Genomic DNA, 16,824 nt, shown 5'->3' with positions numbered 1-16,824 from the left:
TGGAGATAGAAACCCTAGGAAAGAAATCTGGAACCATAGATATGAGCATCAGCAACAGAATACAAGAGATGGAAGAGAGAATCTCAGGTGCAGAAGATTCCATAGAGAACATCGGCACAACAATCAAGGAAAATGTAAAACGCAAAAAGATCCTAACTCAAAACATCCAAGAAATACAGGACACAATGAGAAGACCAAACCTACGGATAATAGGAGTGGATGAGAATGAAGATTTTCAACTCAAAGGACCAGCAAACATCTTCAACAAAATTATAGAAGAAAACTTCCCAAATCTAAAGAAAGAGATGCCCATGAACATACAAGAAGCCTACAGAACTCCAAATAGACTGGACCAGAAAAGAAATACCTCCCGACACATAATAATCAGAACAACAAATGCTCTAAATAAAGATAGAATACTAAAAGCAGTAAGAGAAAAAGGCCAAGTAACATATAAAGGCAAGCCTATCAGAATTACACCAGATTTTTCACCAGAGACTATGAAAGCCAGAAGATCCTGGACGGATGTTATACAGACACTAAAAGAACACAAATTCCAGCCCAGGCTACTATACCCAGCCAAACTCTCAATTAACATAGATGGAAAAACCAAAGTATTCCACGACAAAACCAAATTCACACATTATCTCTCCACGAATCCAGCCCTTCAAAGGATAATAACAGAAAAAAACCAATACAAGGACAGGAACCACGCCCTAGAAACAACAAGAAGGTAATCCCTCAACAAACCTAAAAGAAGACAGCCACAAGAACAGAATGCCAACTTTAACAACAAAAATAACAGGAAACAACAATTACTTTTCCTTAATATCTCTTAATATCAATGGACTCAACTCCCCAATAAAAAGACATAGACTAACAAACTGGCTACACAAACAAGACCCAACATTTTGCTGCTTACAGGAAACTCATCTCAGAGAGAAAGATAGACACTACCTCAGAATGAAAGGCTGGAAAACAATTTTCCAAGCAAATGGTAGGAAGAAACAAGCTGGAGTAGCCATTCTAATATCTGATAAGATTGACTTCCAACCCAAAGTCATTAAAAAAGACAGGGAGGGACACTTCATACTCATCAAAGGTAAAATCCTCCAAGAGGAACTATCAATCCTGAATATCTATGCTCCAAATACAAAGGCAGCCACATTCATTAAAGAAACTTTAGTAAATCTCAAAGCACACATTGCACCTCATACAATAATAGTGGGAGACTTCAACACACCACTTTCACCAATGGACAGATCATGGAAACAGAAACTAAACAGGGACACAGTGAAACTAACAGAAATTATGAATCAAATGGATCTTGCAGATATCTACAGAACATTCTATCCTAAAACAAAAGGATATATCTTCCTCTCAGCACCTCACGGTACCTTCTCCAAAATTGACCACATAATTGGTCACAAAACAGGCCTCAACAGATACAAAAATATTGAAATTGTCCCATGCATCCTATCAGATCACCATGGACTAAGGCTGATCTTCAATAACAAAATAAATAATAGAAGGCCAACCTTCACGTGGAAACTGAACAACACTCTTCTCAATGATACCTTGGTCAAGGAAGGAATAAAGAAAGAAATTAAGGACTTTTTAGAGTTCAATGAAAATGAAGCCACAACATACCCAAACTTATGGGACGCAATGAAAGCATTTCTAAGAGGAAAACTCATAGCTCTGAGTGCCTCCAAAAGGAAACTAGAGAGAGCACACATTAGCAGCTTGACAACACACCTAAAAGCACTAGAACAAAAGGAAGCAAATTCACCCAAGAGGAGTAGACGGCAGGAAATAATCAAACTCAGGGGCGAAATCAACCAAGTGGGAACAAGAAGAACTATTCAAAGAATCAACCAATCAAGGAGCTGGTTCTTTGAGAAAATCAACAAGATAGATAAACCCTTAGCCAGACTCACTAGAGGGCACAGGGAAAGCATCCTAATTAACAAAATCAGAAATGAAAAAGGAGACATAACAACAGATCCTGAAGATATCCAAAACACCATCAGATCCTTCTACCAAAGGCTATACTCAACAAAACTGGAGAACCTGGATGAAATGGAGAAGTTCCTAGACAGATACCAGGTACCAAAGTTGAATCAAGATCAGGTTAATGATCTAAACAGCCCTATATCCCCCAAAGAAATAGAAGCAGTCATTAATAGTCTCCCAACTAAAAAAAGCCCAGGACCAGATGGGTTTAGTTCAGAGTTCTATCAGACTTTCAAAGAAGATCTAATCCCAGTTCTTCACAAACTATTCCACAAAATAGAAACAGAAGGTACTCTACCCAACTCATTCTATGAAGCCATAATTACTCTGATACCTAAACCACAAAAAGACCCAACAAAGATAGAAAACTTCAGACCAATATCCCTTATGAATATTGATGCAAAAATCCTCAATAAAGTTCTTGCTAACCGAATCCAAGAACACATCAAAACAATCATCCATCCTGACCAAGTAGGTTTCATCCCAGGGATGCAGGGATGGTTCAATATACAGAAATCCATCAACGTAATCCAGTATATAAACAAACTCAAAGACAAAAACCACATGGTCATCTCGTTAGATGCGGAAAAAGCATTTGACAAGATCCAACACCCATTCATGATAAAAGTCTTGGAAAGATCAGGAATTCAAGGTCCATACCTAAACATGATAAAAGCAATCTGCAACAAACCAGTAGCCAACATCAAAGTAAATGGTAAGAAGCTTGAAGCAATCCCTCTAAAATCAAGGACTAGACAAGGCTGTCCACTTTCTCCATACCTATTCAACATTGTACTTGAAGTCCTAGCCAGAGCAATTCGACAACAAAAGGAGATCAAAGGGATACAAATCGGAAAAGATGAAGTCAAAATATCACTTTTTGCAGATGATATGATAGTATATATAAGTGACCCTAAAAATTCCACCAGAGAACTCCTAAACCTGATAAACAGCTTCGGTGAAGTAGCTGGATATAAAATTAACTCAAACAAATCAATGGCCTTTCTCTACACAAAGAATAAACAGGCTGAGAAAGAAATTAGGGAAACAACACCCTTCTCAATAGTCACAAATAATATAAAATATCTTGGTGTGACTCTAACTAAGGAAGTGAAAGATCTGTATAATAAAAACTTCAAGTCTCTGAAGAAAGAAATTATAGAAGATCTCAGAAGATGGAAAGATCTCCCATGCTCATGGATTGGCAGGATCAACATTGTAAAAATGGCTATCTTGCCAAAAGCAATCTACAGATTCAATGCAATCCCCATCAAAATTCCAAATCAATTCTTCAATGAATTAGAAAGTGCAATCGGCAAATTCATCTGGAATAACAAAAAACCTAGGATAGCAAAAACTCTTCTCAAGGATAAAAGAACCTCTGGTGGAATCACCATGCCGGACCTAAAGCTTTACTACAGAGCAATTGTTATAAAAACTGCATGGTACTGGTATAATGACAGACAAATAGACCAATGGAATAGAATTGAAGACCCAGAAATGAACCCACACACCTACGGTCACTTGATCTTCGACAAGGGAGCTAAAAACATCCAGTGGAAGAAAGACAGCATTTTCAACAAATGGTGCTGGCACAACTGGTTGTTAACATGTAGAAGAATGCGAATCGATCCATTCCTATCTCCTTGTACTAAGGTCAAGTCTAATTGGATCAAGGAACTTCACATAAAACCAGAGACACTGAAACTTATAGAGGAGAAAGTGGGGAAAAGCCTTGAAGATATGGGCACAGGGGAAAAATTCTTGAATAGAACAGCAATGGCTTGTGCTGTAAGATCAAGAATTGACAAGTGGGACCTCATGAAACTGCAAAGCTTCTGCAAGGCAAAAGACACCATCAATAAGACAAAAAAACCACCAACAGATTGGGAAAGTATCTTCACCTATCCTAAATCAGATAAGGGACTAATATCCAATATATATAAAGAACTCAAGAAGGTGGACTCCAGAAAGTCAAAAAACCCCATTAAAAAATGGGGCTCAGAACTGAACAAAGAATTCTCACCTGAGGAATACCGAATGGCAGAGAAGCACCTGAAAAAATCTTCAACATCCTTAATCATCAGGGAAATGCAAATCAAAACAACCCTGAGATTCCACCTCACACCAGTCAGAATGGCTAAGATCAAAAATTCAGGGGACAGCAGATGCTGGCGAGGATGTGGAGAAAGAGGAACACTCCTCCATTGTTGGTGGGATAGCAAGCTTGTACAACCACTCTGGAAATCAGTCTGGCGGTTCCTCAGAAAATTGGACATAGTACTACCGGAGGATCCAGCAATACCTCTCCTGGGCATATATCCAGAAGATGTCCCAACCGGTAAAAAGGATACATGCTCCACTATGTTCATAGCAGCCCTATTTATAATAGCCAGAAGCTGAAAAGAACCCAGATGTCCCTCAACAGAGGAATGGATACAGAAATTATGGTACATTTACACAATGGAGTACTACTCAGCTATTAAAAAGAATGAATTTATGAAATTCCTAGCCAAATGGATGGACCTGGAGGGCATCATCTTGAGTGAGGTAACACAATCACAAAAGAACTCACACAATATGTATTCACTGATAAGTGGATATTAGCCCAAAACTTAGGATACCCAAGATATAAGATACAATTTGCTAAACGCATGAAACTCAAGAAGAATGAAGACCAAAGTGTGGACACTGTGCCCCTTCTTAGAATTGGGAACAAAACACCCAGGGAAGGAGTTACAGAGACAAAGTTCAGAGCTGTTATGAAAGGATGGACCATTTAGAGACTGCCGTATCCAGGGATCCATCCCATAATCAGCTTCTAAATGCTGACACCATTGCATACACTAGCAAGATTTTGCTGAAAGGACCCAAATATAGCTGTCTCTTGTGAGACGATGCTGGGGCCTAGCAAACACAGGAGTGGATGCTCACAGTCAGCTATTGGATGTATCACAGGGCTCCCAATGGAGAAGCTAGAGAAAGTACCCAAGGAGCAAAAGGGATCTGCAACCCTATTGTTGGAACAACATGATGTACTAACCAGTACCCCGGAGCTCTTGTCTCTAGCTGCATATGTATCGAAAGATGGCCTAGTCGGCCATCACTGGAAAGAGAGACCCATTGGACTTGCAAACTTTATATGCCCCAATATAGGGGAATGCCAGGGCCAAAAGAATGGGAATGGGTGGGTAGGGAATTGGGGGGCGCTATGGGGGACTTTTGGGATAGCATTGGAAATGTAATTGAGAAAAATATGTAATAAAAAATATTAAAAATAAAAAAAAAAGGTTTATCCACATTATGCACAAAGCATAGTGTATAATTTAAATGAAAACTAGTACTCTTATACACCCATGGCTCTTGAGGAGTTTGTCATGTATAAGGCACATCTAAAAAACATTCCTTTGCAAAAAATAAAGGCTAGGTAGAAGAATTGGAATGTACTGGTAAAGGTACTAGCCATGATCTTACTATGGCCCACAAGGTTATACTTATCCCGGTCTCAATCATCAGGAGTAAGAGTAACAGGATCATCTTGGGATCATATTGCTCTTTCACGGTCCTTGTCAGTTGCATCTAGACCCAAAGTGGATTTTCTTCACCCTGTGGAAAAACACAAATAGCTCCCCGGGATCTGATTAAAATAGGATCCGGGCCATACCATTTATTATCAAGGACATTTTTCCATTTGACAATTTCATTGGGCGATTGAGGCCATTGTCCGTGCCTTTCAGCTGGTGATCTCCCAGCATCATCTAATTTTAAGAAATTAAAAGTAAATATTGCAAGGGATAGAGCCCCCTTTGGTGTCATAGCCTCTATTCCCCCTCTTTGTTTTTGTAAATATTGTTTTTAAAGAACGATGAGCTCTTTTAGTGATGTCTTGGCCCTATGGATTATAGGGCAATCTAGTAATATGTTTCACTTGCATTTGTTTGCAAAATTGACTAAATTTAGAAGAGGTATATTCAGGACCATAGTCTGTCTTTAGCACTAGGGGTTTGCCCCATGTAGCCCAAGCTTCTAAGCAGTGGGATATGACATGAACTGCTTTTTCCCCTGTCAAGGGACAGGCATTTAGGACACCAGAGCTGGTATCGATGGACACATGTACATACTGTAATTTACCAAAAGCTGAGATATGCGTCAAATCCATTTGCTAAACCTCTAGGGGTCGCAAGCTGCGAGGATTAACACCCACGGAAGGTGCATTAATAAATTCTACACATTTACCACACTGTAGGACAATATCTCGAGCTTCTGTTCGTGTGAGCTTAAACTTTTGTTGTAATGTAGAAGCATGGACATGATAAAGGTAATGAAAAATTTTAGCACCTTCTATAGAACTTTATGATAGGAAAACCATATCTCTGGTGGCTGAATCAGCAATTGCATTTCCCTTAACCATAGGTTTAGGTATAGATGTATGTGTTCTAATATGTTGAATATAAAAGGGATGCTCACACATCAAAATACAATCTTGTATTTTCATCAAAATTTTAGATACTGAACTAGACTGCTTAAAAATTTTGGCAGTCTCTAATGTTAATACAGCATTAACTACATAAACAGAATTAAAGATAATATTTATTGGCATAAGGAACCTTTTTAAAAACTTTTAAAACCACCAAACATTCCACCAATTGAGGGACTCCTGGTGTAAATTGTAACCTCACAGCTTTTTCATTGATTACTTAACTTCCAATTCCTGTTTTGGATCCATCTGTATAAATATCAATAGCTCCCTTTATAGGGGTATTAGCCATCACCTTTGGAAAGATCACTGGATGCAATAGTATAAAATGTAACAAAGGATGTTTAGGATAATGATTATTTATTAAACCAGAATAAGCACATCTAAGAATGGCCCATTCATCTATAGTAGCACACAATATTTGCATTTGTGCAGCAGTATATGGAATAATTATGCTATCAGGCATTTTTCCGAAGTGAGTAATTGAACTTTTAATACCTTTTTGGGCCATATTTGCCACCATGGTGGGATAATGCTCTATAGTCTTATTAGGGGACATATGTGGATGTATCCATTCTAAAGGACCATCTTGTCACAACACAGCAGTTGGCAAATTTATGGTTCGTAATATGCATAGGCACAAAGGTTCTTGCTCCTTTATATGATTCAACTGTGCCTTTTGGATAGCTGTTTCCACCTTCCTAAGAGTTTTAGAAGCCTCAGGTGTTAGTTGTCTCAATGAGGTAATATGTGATTCTCCTTCTAAAATTTGAAATAAATGTTTTAATTCTGAAGTAGGGATCCTTAAATAAGGTCTAATCCAATTTATATCTCCTTTATAATTTTTAGAAATCATTTAATGTCTTTAGATGATCTTTTCTTATACTAATCTTTTGTGGGGTGACACACTGTAAAGTAATGGTGGCTCCTAAAAATGACTAATATTAGACTGCTGTACTTTTCTGGTGTAATAATCAAGCATTATTTTTAAAGTTTCATTAAACAAGCCATAAGCTTGCTGTATACTTTCTTCTTTAGGTTCACAAATTACAATATCATTCATACAGTGACATACCTTTAAAGAGGGGAAACCATCTCCAACTGGTTGCAAAGCCTTTCCCATATATAACTGACATATGGCAGGGCCACCCACCATTCCTTGGGGCAATACTCACCATTGATACCCTTAATTAGGCTCCGTATGATTAATAGAAGGCAAGGTAAATGCAAATTTAGTTTCATCTTTCCCACTTAATGGAATGGAAAAGAAGCAATCCTCAACATCCACCACTATAATTCTCTAATCCTTAGGTAGAGCTGAGAGTAGGGAGAGTCCTCTTTGTATAGGACCCATAACTTACATTTTGTATTAATGGCTCTTATGTCATGTAACAATCTCCACTTGTCTGACTTCTTCTTTATAACGAAAATAGGGGAATTCCAAGGTGATTGCATGGGTTCCACATGTCCCAGGTCTAATTGTTCTAGTACTAATTTTTTAGCTGCTTTTTTAACTGGAGAAACTCTACCTTGTAAGTTGTTTCCAAGACCTAGTTCAGGTATATATCCATTTCTCTCATCATTTTCCTGCTTTTCTGAGAGTAATCTCTTCCCCATAGATATACAGGTAAAGGGAGTACATAAGGTTGAAAAAGCCCTGTCCTTCCTTCTTTATCTTTCCAATGTAAGGATTTTGCACTTATAGGTGGGTAGCCTCATATCCTAATCCTTGTAAACTATTTGATGATTGATTAATAGGCCAAGAAGCAGGCCACCAGTTTTCCTTCTATTTGTAATTGTAAAGTGGGACGATTATCCAAATCTAAAGATATGTAGGCCACATTAGTTCCTGTAGAACCAAGTCCTTTATCCCCTCTGGGATTCTGGCTACTAGAGAACATGTTATGCAAACTAGGAGGAATCAACAACTGAACAATGTGATCTCCAGGAGAAATGGCCACAATACCTTGGGGTGCAGAACACATAATCTTAACTTGTCCCTCATAATCTGAGTCTATAACTCTGGGATGTATTTCAAAGCAGAAGAGGACCTACCCAACTACTAGTAGGCCCACTGTAAGGGACCTCTAAAATCTGAGGGAATAGGTTGGCACCCCATTTGTGGTGTAAGAATTACTCTGGAGTTGGCACAGATGTCCAATCCTGCTGAACCTGGAGTGTCTCTCCTAGGTCTTTGGGTGGCCCCATAGACACTGTAGTCTGGAATGCTCCATGCAATTGAGTTTTTTGGCTGTTGCACTTTAAGCTGAGGTATTGGCCTTTCTGTTATAACTCTGGTTGATCTGCAATTATCTATTCAATATCTTTCTTTTCCACATTTTGAGCAAATGTCTGGTAATTTCTTTTTAAACCTATTTTTTTCCATCCTTTGTCCACTGCTTATGCACACGACGTGTTTTCTTCTTGTTTAGAATGACTCCAACCCAAATTCCCAATTTTAAGCTAACTTTCTGGTACAAGCAAAAGGCTGCCTGCCCCTTTAAGAGCTGACTCCCAGCCACAGCGCTTCCTGCTGTATAAATTGAGGCTGCTTTTTAAACAAGTCAAAAGATGGACAGCCAGCAGATAAAGTTTTATTTTTCAACATGAAACACAGAACAACAATCATTCATTCATCCAAACGAAAAACAAATATGAATCGACAGACACATGGACAGTTTGGTGCACCAAAAATAGACAATAGACAGACAGAGAATATAACCTGGTGTCTCAAAGGGACACAGATATCAACTGCTCTACCCACTGGTCTAGATCCTTGGTGAACGTCTTGTTGTCTATGGAGGAGCCTCGCGTCCCTGCTGCCTCCCCTGCTGCCGGCCCCTGGCGGGACCACCAAGCTGCGGAGAGCGCAGCCTGCACCCCGCCCAAGTCCAGCGGGCAGCCGCGGGGCCCCACCCGTACCGCCCCCTGCACCCACTGCCGGAGCGCCGGACGCAGGGAGGGAGGGGGGATGGGAGAGAGGTCGTTCCGTGGGAGGGGCGGCCTGGCCCCCCGCCCCACGCAGGTGGGACGGTGGGGGGGGGAGCTCGGCGACAGGCATCTGGCTTTCTGGGCCACGGGATTTGGCGAACACTGTTGCCGGGGGGCTGTAACACTCAGGGTGGGGTGGTTCGGCATGCATGGAGACATGCCGCCCCGGCCCCCAGCCACCTTCCCCACCGGGCCTTCCCAGCCATCACGGAGCCAGTCATGGCACACTGCCATTGTGGAAGTGTGCTTGGCGCCTGGTCGCCGGCTGGGGGGGCAGTCCCCCGCTGACCCCAGCCCTGGCCTCACCCGCGCGCCCCCACCGTACTGCCCCCTGCGTCCGACGCCAGAGCGCGGGACGCAGGGAAGGAGGGGGGAATGACGTGCGGGTGGAGGAGTTTTCGCCACACGCCACCAGCAAAGACGTGCACTGCGCGCCTTTCTTTTTTTTTTTTTTTACTTTCCTGGTGCTCCTTACCTTTGGACAGAAGCCCTAACTGGGCAGATGTTTAGCTGCTCAGGGCGGGGCCGTCTGAGAAAAAGAAAACTCTTAAAGTGATAGCAGTTAGTAACAGACGGGATGCAAGGGGCAGGGGAGTGAAAAGCAGCCAGGGAACCTGTAATGCAGGCTCTTAGGAGCAGCAAACAGGCGATCACAAGGGAAGTGCAGGCAAACACCTGTGCACAGACTCTGAGAGGAGCCAAATGAGGCGCTGTGGCAGGCATTGTGGCTGCTCTAGGCTCAAGAGGCCGCCCACACTCGCTGCCTGCACTCGCCATTAGCATAAAATGTAATAAAGGATGTTTGAAGCTTTCACCGCTCCCTCCCCCCAAATACTTTCTCCTTCTTCTTTTTCTCTCCCTGGGGCGTCTCTTTCCCCTATCTCTCTTTTCCTCGGGCTCAAGGCCCGTGGAAAGGCCTGTTTTCTTGTTAAGTGCACTTTTCCCTTTTTTGAGCTCTTCACCCCACTCTGTTTCTGGCATGTTGTACATGCCTCTCAGAGTTTACCTTTCCCCGCTACGGTTCTGGATCTTCTCCGCTTGGATCTTCTCTGCTTGGTCGGAGGGTCCCTCTCTGGCGCTGCGCAGTGGTGAGGCGTTCCCGGGATTTCAGCACCATTTTGTCCTGAGCTATTGTTCCCGCCCGCAGGAACGCACACAGGACACAAGATCCTTCCATAGCTAATCTTTATTACATCTTTTTTTTTTTTTTTTTTTTTTTTTTTTTTTAGCTGTAAGTTTTTATTGAATTTCAGCCTCAGGACTGGTAACAATGTGTTACTGGTTCTAGCCAGTTTCAGATGCTTCACAGGATTTTTGAAAGTAACTTTTAAGACATACCAATTTTATAGATGTTAAAATCTTGGTAATTTCTCCAATTCTTTTTTTTCAATGTCAAGAGTTAAGAGTTCAAATATTGAAAATTTAGAATATTAGTATGGTGGCCACCTCAATATAGAAAAGAAAAAAAATTATATAATCCTAAACTGTTTAAATTTTCCTTAACATTTCCTATAGTGAAAGACTATGAATTTCAACCATAGAAATTTCTCATTAAAACGTTCAAGTAATTCCTATATAAGGATATTTGAAATTCTAAAACGTTTTTTACTTAAATTAATTTGTACTGAGCTACTTAAAAAATAATTGTGGCACTTTAGTAAGACATTAATTCTACTGCATATCTTAAGTACCTCAGGTATAACCTAATCAATAGCAGGTTCCTGGAGAGAATAAAAAGTGTGGCTTTAAGGCGTGAGTCGTTTGGGGTCACGAGGGAACATTGAGGTCTGACGTACGTTATGCAATCCTAAAAACAGCATCGTCACCCTTTCCAACCCACTGCCACCACCAGCATGAGGAGGAGCTCCAAAGCGGAAGGAATCAATGTAAGCTTTGATTTTCTCCAAATCAATTCCATGGTGTAAAGCTCTCTCTGTAAGCAACTGAGGATCATGGATTCTTTGTGCTCCAGACAATATTTCTTCTCCTCTCATGAACATATCGTAAGAGTTGGACTGTTTCGGATTTCTTGGGTCAGGCATGGTATAGAAAGGTCTTACAGCCAATGGATATTTATCAAGAACATAAAAGTCTGTATCATACTTTTCCTTCACCAAACGACCCAACAGTTTTTCATTTGGTGTACTTAGATCTTCCTCATCGTCCATTTCAACTCCAGCTTCTCTAAGCATTGCCAAAGCCTCACAATACTCCAGTCTTAAAGTTGGCTCCAAAAATTTGAACGGCTCACATGGGAACTGTTTACTCACAGTCTGAATTTCAGTCTGAAACCTTTCTTGAAGTCCTTTGAATATTTGCACCAAAGTGTCAGCAATCTCTTCTACAACTTCATGGTAATGATAATTAAAGGCCATTTCAATATCCAAACCAACAAATTCAGTCAGATGTCTATGGGTATTGGAGTCTTCAGCTCTGAAAACTGGTCCAATGCAGAAAACCTTCTCAAAATCAGCACAAATGCACATCTGCTTATACAATTGTGGAGACTGAGCAAGGTAGGCATTATTTTTAAAATAGGACACAGTAAAAACATTGGCTCCTCCTTCACTGGCAGCTGAAATAATTTTAGGAGTTTGGATTTCCACAAAACCTTTGTTAATTAAAGTTTCTCGGAAGAGATGGCAGATGCCGGACTGGAGACGGAAGATGGCCTGACTAGTTGATGTCCTAAGGTCAATGACTCTGTTGTCTAATCTTGTATCCTGGTTAACGGTAGCTCTTCCGTCCTCTTCTCCTTCCACTTCAGGTCGAATGGCATCATCCAGCTGCAAGGGCAGGCGAGGTTCAGCCAAGCTAATCACATAAATCTTCTGGACAACATCCTGCTGGGTACAGCTTCCAATGTTCTGATTGACTTTTCTCACAACACCTTCTACGTCAATAATACTTTCTTTGTTGATGTTGGCAGCAAATTTAACCATCTGCTTGCTTGCATGGTCTCCCACTGCCACAAGAGCCTGGACATTAAACTGCTGCTGCCTCAGGACTAAGAAGCACTGCTTCCCTTTTGCTCTGCTTGTATGAACTCTTGCACGGACCCAAACAACATCATCAGCTTTTTGTACTGTCAGGTCCTTAACTCGAACCAAAACTCTATCTGGCTTTTCTTGTGATTGTATCATAGAAGATATCCCATATCTCTCTTTAGCATAATCTTCCGCCGCGTCCACGATCTCCCGCGGCTTCTCTTGACCCTTACGGCTGGCGTTGGCGCTGGGCATCAGGACACTGGATTTGGGGAGTGGATACCACCCTCCCTCACAGGCTTCCGTAGGACAGGCTAAGAAGCGGCTCCCTCCCGCACAGTATCGCCCTCCCAGCCCGGGTTCTAAGCCCCCAGTCTCCGCGTGGAACCTTGGCTTCGGAAATCTCTTTATTACATCTTGATGAGAAAGACCAAGAAGGCTCAGAAACGTGTTGCTTAAATACCCCCTGGTGTGATGTGTCTATACCCGACTGGTAGCTTCACCCACAATCTCCTACACCCCGGGGATGGGCTAGTGATTTGGCTGGCTTTTGCTCCTTGCACATGCACACATAGTTTGTTCTTTGTTTAGTGGCATAAGGCACTGCGGAGCCAGCACCATCTTATGATGGTAAATGTTATTGCGGCTATCCACATCTCCCCCTTTATATTTTATTAAAATGAGGCTGGTCTAGGCCTCTGTAGTTATGTCCATCTGCTGTGGCCGCTGAAGGGAAGTCTGCCCAGAAAGCTAAACTTGTGGCTTTGATACAAGCTCTATAAATGACAAAAGAGAAGTCTACACTGACAGCAGGTATGCTTTTGCCACTGTATGGAGCAATATACAGACAAAGAGGGCTGTTGACATCTGCAGAGAAAGACCTAAGATGCTGTGGCTAAAAGAAATCAGATGGCAGATCTAACTGCCAAACAGGCATCCCAAAGAGCAATGATCCTGACAGTCTGAAGACTATCAAGTTATAGACAAATTAAGACTGGTTAAAAAAAAAAAAACCTGTATAAAATAATAGAAACTGAAGGAAGAAAACTAGTCCTCCCATGGGAAGACAGACATGACATCTACTGGGAAATAGACTTTACTGAGAAAAATATGTGTATGAATACCTTCTGGTTTTGGTGAACATTCTCAAGATAGATAGAAGCTTTTCCCTGTAAAAATGAGACTGCTCAGATAGTCATCAAGAAGATTATTAAAGAAAAAATTTCCAAGGTTCGGAGTGCCAAAAGCAATAGTGTCAAATAATGGCCCTGCCTTTGTTGCCCAGGTAAGTCAGGGTGTGGCCAAGTATTTAGAGGTCAAATAAAAATTACATTGTGTGTACAGACCTCAGAGCTCAGGACAGATAGAAAAAATAAATAGAACTCTAAACAGACCTTGACAAAAGTAATCATAGAGACTGGCACAGACTTGGTGCTCCTTCCCCTTGCCCTATTTAAAACTAGAAATACTCCCTCTTGATTCAGTCTTACTCTTTTTGAGATCTTTTATGGGGCTCTGTGATGGTTTGTATATCACTGGACCAGGGAGTGGCACCATCTGAAGATGTGGCCTTGTTGGAATAGGTGTGGCCTGGTTGGAATGGGTGTGTCACTGTGGGTGTGGTTATAAAATCCTCACCCTAGTTGCCTGGAAGTCAATCTTCCACTAACAGCATTTGGATGAAGACATAGAACTCTCAGCTCCTCCTGCACCATGCCTGCCTGGATACTGCCATGATCCCACCTTGATGATAATAGACTGAACCTCTGAACCTGTAAGCCAGCCCCAATTAAATGTTGCTTTTTATAAGACTTGCCTTGGTCCTGGTGTCTGTTCACAGCAGTAAAACCCTACCTAAGACAAATTGGTACTGGGAGTGGGGTTTTGCTGTGATAGGCCTGACCATGTTTTTATTCGAAAGAATGTGGATTTGGGGACTTTGTATTTGGAAAGCAATGGAATGCTTTAAATGGGGCTTAATGGGTCATCCTAGTAGAAATATGGAAGACTTAGTTCCTGGGAGTAATTTGAACTGTATTGACCTGGCCCAAGAGATTTCAAAGGAGAAGAATTTCAGAATGTGGCATAAAGACTGGTTTTGTGGTATTTTGGTGAAGAGTGTGGCTACTTTTTGCCCTTGTCTGAAAAGTTTGCCTGAGGCTAAGGTGAAGAGACTTGGATTAATTGCATTGACAAAAGAAGTTTCAAAAAAGCCCAGCAAAGACTTTGTTCTCTGGTTAAGTCTCACAAAGAGAAGTTTGAACAAGCATAGCAAGCTTAGGAAGGCAAAATATAAAATAAATTGTTCGAATATTAAAGGAGTACCAGGAAGTGAAATGGAGCAAAATCTTGTGTTCTAGGAGATAACAGATTAAGGGAGTGGGACCTTGGGGCAAGATTCTACCCAGCTTAATTAGATCCAGGCATGGTGGTACACACCTTTAATCGAATACTGATCTCTGCATTCAAGGTCAATCTACAGAGCAAGAACCAGGATAGCCAAGCTTAGGCAGTGAAGGATTTAGAAAACATAAAGCTAATGGTAATGTAATAGTACAAGGGGATCATGTTCTAGTTCCTGTAAGCAGCAGAACTTGGCAGCTTCAGCCACGTGGCTCTGGCTCTAGAGTTAAGAATGGAAGGAACATAAATCTAGAGCAGGCTGAGTTTATTGACATGGGCCCTCTGAGTAGAGATTCTAGGTTTAATATGGAAGCTCGCATGGTTAAAAAAGGTGTCAAAAGTTTGTTTGAATGGTTGGCTGAGGTGTTTATCAAAAGATGGCCTACTGGAAATGACTTGGAGATGCCTGATATTCCATGGCTTAGTGTTGATGAAGGGATTTTAAGACTTAGGGAAATTGCAATGCTAGAGTGGATATATTGTGTAAAGCCTAATTGTCCACAATGGGAAGGTCCAGAAGATATGCCCTTCACCAGCTCTATAAGACGCAAATTGGTGAGAGGGGCACCAGCACATTTGAAGGGTTTTGTTCTTTCCCTTTTCCTTGTGCCAGATCTTAGCATTGGAGATGCTTCTGCTCAATTAGATGAATTAAATTCACTGGGTTTAGTTGGATTCCGAAGTAACAAGAGCCAGGTGGCAGCATTGAATCGCCAGAGACAAGGTGATCCTAGTTATTATAATGGACAGCGTAGGCAAAAGAATGTTTATAATGACAGACCCAGTAACGGTCAGCACAGGAGAGGTGAAATTTATAATGGCATGACTCGCTTGGACCTTTGGTACTGGCTAGTCAATCATGGTGTTTCCAGGAATGAAATACATAAGAAGCCTACTGCATATTTGTTTGATCTGTATAAGCAAAAAAATTCTCAAACAAATGAAAGAAAGGCTACAGTAGTTCGTGGTAAACAGCAATCTCGGCCAGTGAATCAATTTCCAGACTTGAGCCAGTTTGCAGATCCGGAACCCCTTGAATGAAGGGGTGGCCAGGTTCCCCTGAGGAAGGATCCTGATAAGACACCCAAAGGTTTTGCTGTTACCCTTTCTCCAGTTCTTCCCCAGAGGGACCTACGGCCTTTTACAAGGGTAACTGTACACTGGGGAAAAGGAAATAATCAGACTTTTCGGGGTCTGCTGGATACTGGTTCTGAGTTGACACTGATCCCAGGAGATCCCAAGAAACATTGTGGCCCTCCAGTTAAAGTAGGGGCCTATGGAGGGCAGGTGATTAATGGAGTTTTGACTGATGTCCAACTCACAGTAGGTCCAGTAGGTCCCCGGACACAGCCTGTGGTGATTTCCCCAGTTCCAGAATGTATAATTGGGATAGATATACTCAGAAACTGGCAGAATTCTCATATTGGTTCCCTGAACTGTAGAGTGAGGGCTATTATGGTTGGAAAGGCCAAATGGAAGCCTTTAGAGTTGCCTCTGCCAAAGAAAATAGTGAATCAAAAACAGTATCGTATTCCTGGAGGCATTGCAGAAATTACTGCCACTATCAAGGACTTGAAAGATGCAGGGGTGGTGGTTCCTACCACATCTCCATTTAACTCTCCTATCTGGCCAGTGCAGAAAACAGATGGATCATGGAGAATGACAGTTGATTATCGAAAACTAAATCAGGTAGTAACTCCAATTGCAGCTGCTGTACCAGATGTAGTTTCGTTACTTGAGCAAATTAACACATCTCCTGGCACCTGGTATGCGGCTATTGATCTGGCAAATGCCTTCTTCTCAGTACCTGTCCATAAGGACCACCAGAAGCAATTTGCTTTCAGTTGGCAAGGCCAACAGTATACCTTCACAGTTTTGCCTCAAGGATATATTAACTCTCCTGCCCTGTGTCATAATTTAGTTAGAAGGGATCTTGATCGTTTGGATATT

At 41.5% G+C, this 16,824-nt stretch overlaps 1 pseudogene; it reads right to left on the bottom strand.

Annotated features, from left to right (window-relative positions):
* Window positions 1-10,763: 10,763 nt before the first annotated feature.
* Window positions 10,764-12,862, bottom strand: LOC147000602 (aspartate--tRNA ligase, cytoplasmic pseudogene; annotated as a pseudogene).
* Window positions 12,863-16,824: the final 3,962 nt, after the last annotated feature.

This window comes from Mus caroli, unplaced genomic scaffold, assembly GCF_978045245.1.
Source record: "Mus caroli unplaced genomic scaffold, Mus_caroli_1 scaffold_17, whole genome shotgun sequence".
NCBI lineage: Eukaryota > Metazoa > Chordata > Mammalia > Rodentia > Muridae > Mus > Mus caroli.
The sequence above is the reverse complement of the archived record's forward strand: the minus strand, read 5'-3'. Positions and strand labels throughout refer to the sequence as shown.